This window comes from Scyliorhinus torazame, chromosome 14, assembly GCF_047496885.1.
Source record: "Scyliorhinus torazame isolate Kashiwa2021f chromosome 14, sScyTor2.1, whole genome shotgun sequence".
Lineage (NCBI taxonomy): Eukaryota > Metazoa > Chordata > Chondrichthyes > Carcharhiniformes > Scyliorhinidae > Scyliorhinus > Scyliorhinus torazame.
The window spans coordinates 6158364-6168393 of record NC_092720.1 but is presented as its reverse complement, the minus strand read 5'-3'; the positions used below and the strand labels follow the sequence as shown (position 1 = coordinate 6168393).

The 10030-nt window shown below is 50.8% G+C and overlaps 1 long non-coding RNA gene across 1 annotated transcript; it reads right to left on the bottom strand.

The window, feature by feature from the left end:
- Window positions 1–5186: 5186 nt before the first annotated feature.
- On the bottom strand, window positions 5187–7902 carry LOC140389240 (uncharacterized). The gene is made up of 2 exons (XR_011934312.1): window positions 7569–7902; window positions 5187–5595 (listed from the first exon to the last, which is right to left on the bottom strand). It is a non-coding gene; the product is annotated as an uncharacterized lncRNA (long non-coding RNA).
- Between the last annotated feature and the right edge of the window lie 2128 nt (window positions 7903–10030).

The window sequence follows — 10030 nt, the reverse complement described above, 5'->3', positions numbered from 1 at the left end:
GGTGCCGTTGTTCCGACCGAAACTGGGACCAGCCCAGGGGCCATAACTGGGACCAGCCCAGAGGCCGTACCTTCCATGTGGATGAACCTGCGGCGACTACTCCTGAGGACGTGGAGACGGAGGACGACTGCCTGCAGCTGCATTGTGTGGCAGCTCCCCGTGTGGCCCCCATTAAGGTGACAGTATGGGTCAATGGCCACCCGCTTGAGATGGAGTTGGATACTGGCGCAGAGGCCTCCGTGATCGCCCAGAGGACATTCGACCGCATCAAGCAGGGTATACAGACCCTCACATTAACCGACTCACAGGCCAGGTTGGCCACCTACACGGGGGAACCACTGGACATTGCAGGAACTACAATGACCCCTGTTGTCTATGGATGCCAGGAGGGGCGTTTCCCACTTATCGTGGTGCGCGGCCATGGGCCCAGCCTGTTGGGTCGGGACTGGTTGCGCCATTTGCGGTTGCAATGGCAGCACATCCTCCAAACAGTTTCTGAAGGGTTGACTGAGGGGCTAGGACGATACCCAGATGTATTCCAGCCTGGTTTGGGGAAAATAAAAGGGGCCGTAGCCCGTATCCAAGTTGAACCAGGAGCCACGCCGCGCTATTTCCGGGCACGCCCAGTGCCTTACGCCTTGCTCGAGAAGGTAGAAGGGGAGCTCACTCGTTTGGAGAGTTTGGGTATTATCAGGCCCGTCCGTTTTGCTGACTGGGCAGCACCAATTGTACCTGTAATGAAACCAGATGTCACAGTTCGCTTGTGTGGCGACTATAAACTTACAGTGAATACGGTTTCCCGACTCGACCGATATCCAATGCCTCGCATAGAGGATCTCTACGCGAAACTTGCAGGTGGACTCTCGTTCACAAAATTAGATATGAGTCACGCCTACCTGCAGTTGGAGCTGGACCCTGCCTCCCGACCATATGTAACGATTAATACACACCGGGGCCTGTATGAATATACACGGTTGCCCTTTGGAGTATCCTCTGCCTGCGCAATTTTTCAACGTGTTATGGAGGGCATTTTGAGAGGTTTACTACGTGTGGCTGTCTACCTAGATGACGTTTTGATTACAGGGACGTCGGAGCAGGAACATTTGGAAAATCTGGAGGCTGTCCTTAGACGCCTTTCGGAGGCTGGAGTCCGTTTATGTCGCACAAAGTGCGTATTTCAGGCAAAGGAAGTAGTCTACCTAGGTTATCGGGTGGACCGCGAAGGTCTGCACCCCGTCGCAGAGAAGGTGTGTGCAATTCAACATGCCCCCGCCCCGACTGACACTTCGCATCTTCGTTCTTTTCTCGGTCTCGTAAACTATTACGGGAAGTTCCTCCCCAATCTGGCAACTATGCTGGCCCCGTTGCACCTTCTGCTCAAGAAAAATCACACCTGGGTTTGGGGTCAGCCGCAAGAAACCGCTTTCCGGCGGGTGAAGCAACAATTGTCGCCGTCTGGGTTACTAACCCACTATGATCCTGGAAAGCCCTTGCTCGTCACCTGTGATGCATCCCCGTATGGTATTGGGGCTGTCCTGTCCCACAAGATGGAGAACGGGGCCGAACGACCGATAGCTTTCGCCTCCCGCACATTGACTGCAGCGGAGAAAAAGTATGCACAGATCGAGAAGGAGGTCCTGGCAGTGGTTTTTGCGGTGAAACGCTTCCACCAGTACGTGTACGGCCGTCATTTCACTATCATGACTGATCATAAGCCCCTGCTGGGACTTTTCAGAGAGGATAAGCCAATACCGCCCATTGCTTCTGCACGGATCCAGCGCTGGGCTTTGTTGCTTGCTGCATACGAGTATTCTCTGGAGCACAAACCAGGTACGCAGATAGCAAATTCCGACGCACTGAACCGATTGCCTTTATCGACTGGCCCCAGGTCGACCCCCACGACCGGTGAGGTGGTTGCAACCCTAAATCTTATGGACACCTTGCCTGTCACGGCGTCACAGATCTGTGAGTGGACCCAGACGGAGCCAGTCCTGTCAAAGGTTCGGCACATAGTCCTGTATGGTGGGCAGCATAGACAGCTCCCAGGCGAGTTGCGGGCATTTTCCTCCAAGCTGTCAGAATTCAGCGTGGAAGACGGCATCCTCTTGTGGGGGACGCGTGTGATTGTCCCGGAAAAAGGCCAGGAGCTGATACTAACAGACTTGCACAATGGGCATCCAGGCGTGACCAAAATGAAAATGTTGGCCCGGAGTTATGTCTGGTGGCCAGGCTTCGACACCGACATTGAGAAGGTGGCCCAAAACTGCTCCATTTGCCAGGAGCATCAGAAGCTTCCGCCGGCCGTGCCCCTACATCACTGGGAATGGCCAGGGCGGCCTTGGGCACGCTTGCATGCAGATTTCGCAGGCCCTTTTCAAGGATCCATGTTCCTTCTACTAATTGACGCCCAGTCCAAATGGCTAGAGGTGCATAAGATGCAGAGGACAACGTCCTGCGCAACAATTGAAAAGATGCGTTTATCGTTTAGTACGCATGGCCTCCCGAGGTGCTGGTCACGGATAACGGCACTCCATTCACGAGTGAGGAATTTGCGTGGTTCACGAAGATGAACGGCATCCGCCATATCCGCACTGCCCCTTACCCCCCGGCTTCAAATGGGTTGGCAGAGCGCGCAGTGCAGACATTCAAAAGAGGCCTAAAGAAGCAGTCTTCCGGATCAATGGACACGAGACTGGCTCGCTTTTTGTTTAGGTACAGGACCACTCCCCATGCAGTGACTGCGGTGGCTCCCGCAGAACTCCTAATCGGCCGGAGACTTCGCACCCGCCTTAGTATGGTTTTCCCGGACATTGGCGCAAAAGTACACCTCACACAAGAACGGCAGGGACAGGATTTTCTCGGCATTGGCCGATTCGGCAGTTTGCGCCCGGTGACCCAGTGTTCGTTCGGAATTTTGCTGGTGGTGCCAAATGGGTTCCTGGTGTAATCTTTCGCCAAACGAGCCCTATATCTTACCAAGTGCAAGCCCAGGGCCGTCTCCAGCGAAAACATGTAGACCACGTTCGGTCCAGAAGACCATCCCCTCAAAAGATCCCCCGCCCCCGGAGCTCATTTCAACAGCCACAGAGACCAGAGACAAGGGAAGGTAGTCCTCACAATCTTCCACTGGTGCCTCACTCGAAGCCTGCGCAGGTCGTTACGGGACCGAATGGAGATAGAGACGCTGACATGACGGAGGCAGCAGACTCTGACTCCGAGATTGAGGCACAGGATGCATCAGAGGGGGAATCCTCGCGTCCACGGGCCGTGGATGTACAACCATTGCGCCGTTCATCACGGAAGTGCCAATCTCCGTCTCGTTACACGCAGCCTGCGTGCAAATGGTGTCCAGCCTGCGGCCAAACGAGTCCGACGCCCTCCTTCGCCAGGGTCTTCGGTGGATTCCTTGGACTTTGGGGGGAGGGGTGTTATAATCTGCCTACTTACCATTGGCTGGGGACTAATGACTATCCCACAATCCTGTGGGAGTATGAGCTTCCGCAATGAGGGGGGCGGAGAAACCACTAGTAAACTCCTAGTACAAATAAAGCTGGCCAGTTCAGGAACCAGCAGGAAGGAGTACGTAGCAAGGGAAGTTACTGCTACTGTTAAGTATATACGTTATAGTAAATAAATGTTATTACATTTTTACAGGGGCAGCACGGTAGCCTTGTGGATTGCACAATTGCTTCACAGCTCCAGGGTCCCAGGTTCGATTCCGGCTTGGGTCACTGTCTGTGCGGAGTCTGCACGTTCTCCCTGTGTGTGCGTGGGTTTCCTCTGGGTGCTCCGGTTTCCTCCCACAGTCCAAAGATGTGCAGGTTAGGTGGATTGGCCATGATAAATTGCCTTTAATGTCCAAAATTGCCCTTAGTGTTGGGTGGGGTTACTAGGTTATGGGGATAGGATGGAGGTGTTGACCTTGGGTGGGGTGCTCTTTCCAAGAGCTGGTACAGATTCGATGGGCCGAATGGCCTCCTTCTGCACTGTAAATTCTATGATAACTTTGTATCCTTAAAACTCATGCTGGATTCTTCGTGGCCCTTACAAAAGTCACTGTCTGTGCGGAGTCTGCACATTCTCCCGTGTCTGCGTGGGTTTCCTTCGGGTGCTCCAGTTTCCTCCCACAGTCCAAAAATGTACTGGTTAGGTGGATTGGCCATGATAAATTACCCTTAGCGTCCAAAAAAGATTAGCTGGGGATAATAGGTTATGGCGATAGGATGGAGGTGTGGGCTTAAGTAGGGTGCTCTTTTCAAGAGCCGGTGTAGACTCGATGGGCCGAATGGCCTCCTTCTGCATTGTAAATTCTATCTATCTATTAAATGGCATTAGAAACATCTACTATCAGTGGGTCATTCTGATGGTGTGACTGTCCGTCTGTTACAGAGCCAGGATGTGGGGTCGATTTCTTCATTTGGTCACCAGGTCTTGGCTATTAGTGAGGGACTTTTTTTTTGACATTGTGAGGTTGAGACCTCATTCAGTGGCTGGGCAATTGCTGCAATATCTGCCTGATTTCTAATCTCCGCTTCTTGTTGATGAAGGAGCTGCACTCTGAAAGCTAGTGATTCGAAAGAAACCTGTTGGGCTTTAACCTGGAGTTGTTAGACATCTCACTGTTATAGACATAATAGGGAATGGTGGAAGGCAATGTTCCGGGTAGAACACATTTCAACACCCGTGTGGAGCACTGGTGTTATGCAGAACCTACACTGACTTTTCCACATGGTGCAAAATCGCACCAGAGGTTTCAATGGAAACCGGCTTTACAAGGGAAGGCTGGAAGCTGGTTTGTGATTTGCGGATTGCTGCTATCATTGACCAGGTTAGACCTTTGCCAGTGTGATGCTGGAGTTCAGGTTGATAGATTGCTCTCCTGCAGATTGCAGCACTCACAGAGCATGGCTGCATTGCACAGAGCAGAACCCCCTTTAATATCCATCCATTCATTGTCTCCTCTGAGTTTGAATACACGGAGGAACTTCCAGCAAAACATTTCCCAGATTTGAGAATGTGACCCAGAGCGATTCCACCCAGAGCTGATTTACAAAGTCGCAACTGTGGAAAATGACTCCCCTCGCTCTGTACTGGTGGACATAGACTGGTGTTTAAAGCTACCCGAGTTGATTCTGTCCCTTCAGCTACATTGCCCCAGCTCCCAGAGAACAAAGTCCAACAAATGGTCCACTTTCAAACAGAGATTTTATTGCAACAGTTTAATGAAAAATAGTGACTTTATCCAGTCACCATTCAAACTGGCCTGCGATTGGACAATTCAAACCAATTGTCTTCTCTTACATCAATCAAATAGAATCATTCACCACATTATTTATTTAGTTATCTGAATGCCACATTTTGAGTGTGTGGGTTGCTATGGAGAATTCGGAGAGTTAACAGGAAGTGAAGGTTTTCCAGACGAGGTTCACACAGCCTGGTCTTCGCTTCCTATCCCCGGATACTGTCGATGTTGGGTCCCCAGTGCTTCCTGCCGTTCTTGGCCTTCGCCCGCTTCAAATTCCATTTGCCAGTGCCACTCTGAGCTTTCTTCCTGCCGTTTTCCAGTTCGGGCAGCAGGGAATATTCTGTATTCTCCTGGGAACAACAGCAGAAATAGATTAGGGCAGAAATTCCCGCCAATGGATGTGGATTTTTAAAAGTGAACGTTGGAAGCTTCCGCCATTAAATCTACAATGAGCTAATTCCAACTTTGTGAAATTATCGTCAGAAATTGGGAAGCTCCCAATTTGCAAATAGAAACCCGACAAACTGCGCAAATCCCTTCCATCCCCCAATTGTGAACCCTTCAAAGGGAGGTGGACTTTGGAAAGAGCAGAAAACCTCTGGAATGAAGCAATCCCGGTGCTCGGAGCTTCTTGTCAACATGGAGACAATTTATAACATCATTGGACTGAATATCTCTTTCAAATTAAGTGACTTTGCTGCAAGATTTGGGCCAATCTTCCCCATTCTAGATGGCTAATGGAGGTTACTGAGAGAGACTCAGGTACTCCTCGAAAATATTCCAATGACCAAATCAAATGGGGGCATAGTGGTTAGCGCTGCTGCCTCACAGCGCCAGGGTCCCGGGTTCAATTCCAGGTTCGGGTCACTGTCTGTGTGGATTCGGCACTTTCTTCCTGTGTCTCTGTGGGTTTCCTCCGGGTGCTCCGGTTTCCACCCACAGTCCAAATATGTGCAGGTTGGGTGGATTTGCCAGGTTAAATTGCCCCTTAGTGTCCAAGGGTTAGGTGGAGTTACAGCGGGTGTGTGACTGGGTAGGGTGCTCTTCCTGAAGGTTAGTGCAGGCTTGACGGGCAGAATGTACTGCTGCTGCACTGTAGGGATTCTATGATTCTATGAAACAGGACCAAATGCGTTTGGGTAGGATTCCCGGGGATTTGATGAGATGGGTTAACAGATGGAGAGAGAGGAGTCTGGGGTGAGGAGAGAGAGCGGATTGTGTTGGGGAGAGAGATGGGAGTTGGCGTGGGCAGAGAGAGAGGGTTGGGGTGGGAGATATGTTTGGGTTGGGGCGAGGAGGCGGGGTGAGGGGGTGGAGAGGGGGGGCTTGGGGAGAGAAAAGGGTTGGGTTGGAATGGGAGAGGGGGTTTGGAGAGAGTGGGCTTGGGGCGAGAGGAGAGTTGGGGTTTGGGGAGAGAGGGGGGTTGGGGTTGAGAGGGGGGTTGGGGTTGGCATGGGAGTGGTGGGTTGGGGAGAGAGGGGATTGGACTGGGGATAGGGAGTTTGGGGAGGGAAGGGGGTTGGGATGGGGAGGAGGTTTGGGGAGAGAGAGGGGTTGGGATGGGAGAGGTGAATTGGGGAGGGTGGGGAGAGGAGGAAGTTGGGATGGGAGAGGGGGGTTGGGGTGGGGAGAGAGGGGGGTTGGGATGGAAGGGAGAGTTTGGGGAGGGAGGGGAGCAGTAAATTCTCTGGGATTGTGGAAAGATGGTTATTTCTTGTTTGATTCTCTTTGTGGAGGGTGAGTATGGATTGGAGAGAACGAGATTTCTCTCCATGGATGAGGAATCCTGTAATTTGGATCAAACCTTTCTAAACCAATGAGGGCGGCACACTAGCATAGTGGTTAGCACTGTTGCTTCACAGCTCCAGGGTCCTAGGTTCGATTCCCAGCTTCAGTCACTGTCTGTGCGGAGTCTGCTCATTCTCCCCATGTCTGCGTGGGTTTCCTCCGGGTGCTCCAGTTTCCTCCCACAAGTCCCGAAAGACGTGCTGTTAGGTGAATTGGACATTCTGAATTCTCTTTCTGTGTACCCGAACAGACGCCATAATCTGGCAACTAGGGGCTTTTCACAGTAACTTCATTGCAGTGTTAATATAACCTACTTGTGACAATAAAGATTATTATTATTATGTGTCCCGAGCACTAGAACATAGAACAGTAAACAAGCACATTGACTCTCAATATTATAGTCCTGTTAAAAGTGGGTCTTCTCACTAGATCAGAATTGAACCAGTTATTTCCCAGTCCCAGTTTCTATTCGAGGTGAACGGGGTGAATACAAACTCCCATTTCTATTGAATGTGACTTTTTGCTGGATCCTTACCGCTTTCCCACCTTTTCCTATGCCTGCCATGGCTCTCTGCAGGATTTCGCGATACCTGTTCCCACTGGGGCCTGAGCTGACACTCAGTACTGCCAGGGCGACGGAGAGGAGAGCCAGGCTGAACTGAAGGCGGCTACACATCTCTGCACAAGGCGAGGTTCAATGGGAGAGACAGCGAGCAGGAGAGCAGTTTCCAAACGCTTTGAAATTGGCGGCGGTTTCAGCACTCGCTCTGTGGACAGCTCCGCTCCTTCTGCCCCTGCAATCGGGGAAGCTCCTTATAAAGCCGGCCTCACACCAGCTCACACGTTCGTAGGAGGGTCCCAGCCAAGTCTCCAATTGGGCACTTTTCCTGTCCCTAGAGATCTGAGTTTGGTTGACGCCTCTTCAATAATGTGACACCTCTTGGCGAGTCTGTATTATTTATGTAAATGAAACAAAGTTGATTCTTGGCCAGAATGTGAATGTGTCCATCCACTGGCAGCCGCATTATTCTTATTGTGTTTTTATTACAGACGAGAGGGTGAATGGGGCTCATCCGTTCTTTGGGCCTGTGAGTTGCGGCTTTGTCGGGGCAAGGGGGGCGTGGGGGTGGCTTCACTGACAAGTGTAAAGGCAGGTAAACATCCTCATCAATAAAATCCCTTGAACATTGAATATACTGCAGCACTGTGGAATGGGTTGCAGTTGCTTCACAGCGCCAGGGTCCCAGGCTTGATTCCCGGCTTGGGTCACTGTCTGTGCGGAGTCTGCACGTTCTCTCCATGTCTGTGTGGGTTTCCTCCGGGTGCTCCGGTTTCCTCCCAGAGTCCAAAGATGTGCAGTTAGGTGAATCAGACATTCTGAATTTTCCCTCTGTGTACCCGAACAGGCGCCGGAATGTGGCGACTAGGGACTTTTCACAGTAACTTCATTGCAGTGTTAATGCAAGCCTACTTGTGACAATAAAAGATTATTATAAAGATTCCGGGCTAGATTCTCCGTTTCAGGGACTATGTCCCCATGCTGACATGGAAACTGTGGCCTTTAAGCCAGAAATATTGTCATCAAAAGGCCACAGATACACAGGCCTGCAGAGGGCTAGCAGGGAGCCCAGATCCCGCTGCAGATACGAGCCCGTTCACATCCGGGTCAGAGGCCGCACATGCACATGCCGGCGGCCTCCCAGTCCTGCCATCCCAGGAATCAGCCGGGTAAACCTTTGCTGCACTCCCTCTATAGCAAGAACATCCTTCCTCAGAAAAGGAGACCAAAACTGTACACAATACTCCAGCAGCGGAATTCTCCATTGGCAGGATCCGCCTGTCCACCGGCAGCGCACCCTCGCCCATGGGTTTGGCAATGGTGTGGACCAGCAATAATGGGAAACCACATTGGCCAGCTGCGGGAAAGGAGAATCCCGCTGTGGCGGGGGCGTGCCAGGCAGGAAAGTGCATCTGGCAGACAGGCGAATCCCACCTCAGGTGTGGTCTCACCGACACCCTATACAATTGCAGTAAAACATCTCTATTCCTCTACTCAAATCCTCTCGCTATGAAAGCCAACATACCATTTGCCTTCTTTACTGCTTGCTGTACCTGTGCACTTACTTTCAGCGAGTGATGCACGAGGACATCAAGGTCTCGCTGAGTATCCGCCTCTCTCAATTTACATCCATTCAAATAATAATTTGCTTCCTATTTTTTCTACTGAAACAGATAACCTCACATTTATCCACATTATACTGCATCTGCCATGTGTATGCCCAATCACTCAGCCTGTCCAAATCCCACTGAATTCATCTCTGCATCCTCCTCACAGCTCACCCTCCCACCCAACTTTGTATCATCTGCAAATTTTGAGATAATACATTTAGTTCCCTCGTTCATATCATTTTTATATTTTTATATAATGTGAACAGTTGGGGTCCCAGCACACATCCCTGCGGTACCCCACTCGTCACTGCCTGCCAATCAGAACAAGACCCCTTTATTCTAAATTTTGCTTCCTGTCTGCTAACCAGCTTTCTATTCATCTCAAGACAATACTCATAATCCCATGCACTTTAACTTTACATATTAATCTACTGTGTCGAGACCTTGTCGAAAGCCTTCTGAAAGTCTAAATAAGCCATATCCACCGGTTCTCCCTGGTCAACTCTAGTCATAATAATAATCTTTATTGTTACAAGTAGGCTTACATTAACACCGCAATGAAGTTGCTGTGAAAATTCCCGAGTCGCCACATTCCGTACACAGAGGGAGAATTCAGAATGTCCAATTCACCTTAAATTTGGGGATAATACATTGAGTTCCAACGTCCAAATCATTAATATGTCAACCAGCGGGGCTGGTTTAGCACAGTGGGCTAAATAGCTGGCTTTAATGCAGAACAATGCCAGCAGCGCGGGTTCAATTCCCGTACCAGCCTCCCCAAACAGATAACAGGGGCGTACCAGCCTCCCCAATGAGGGGCTTTTCACA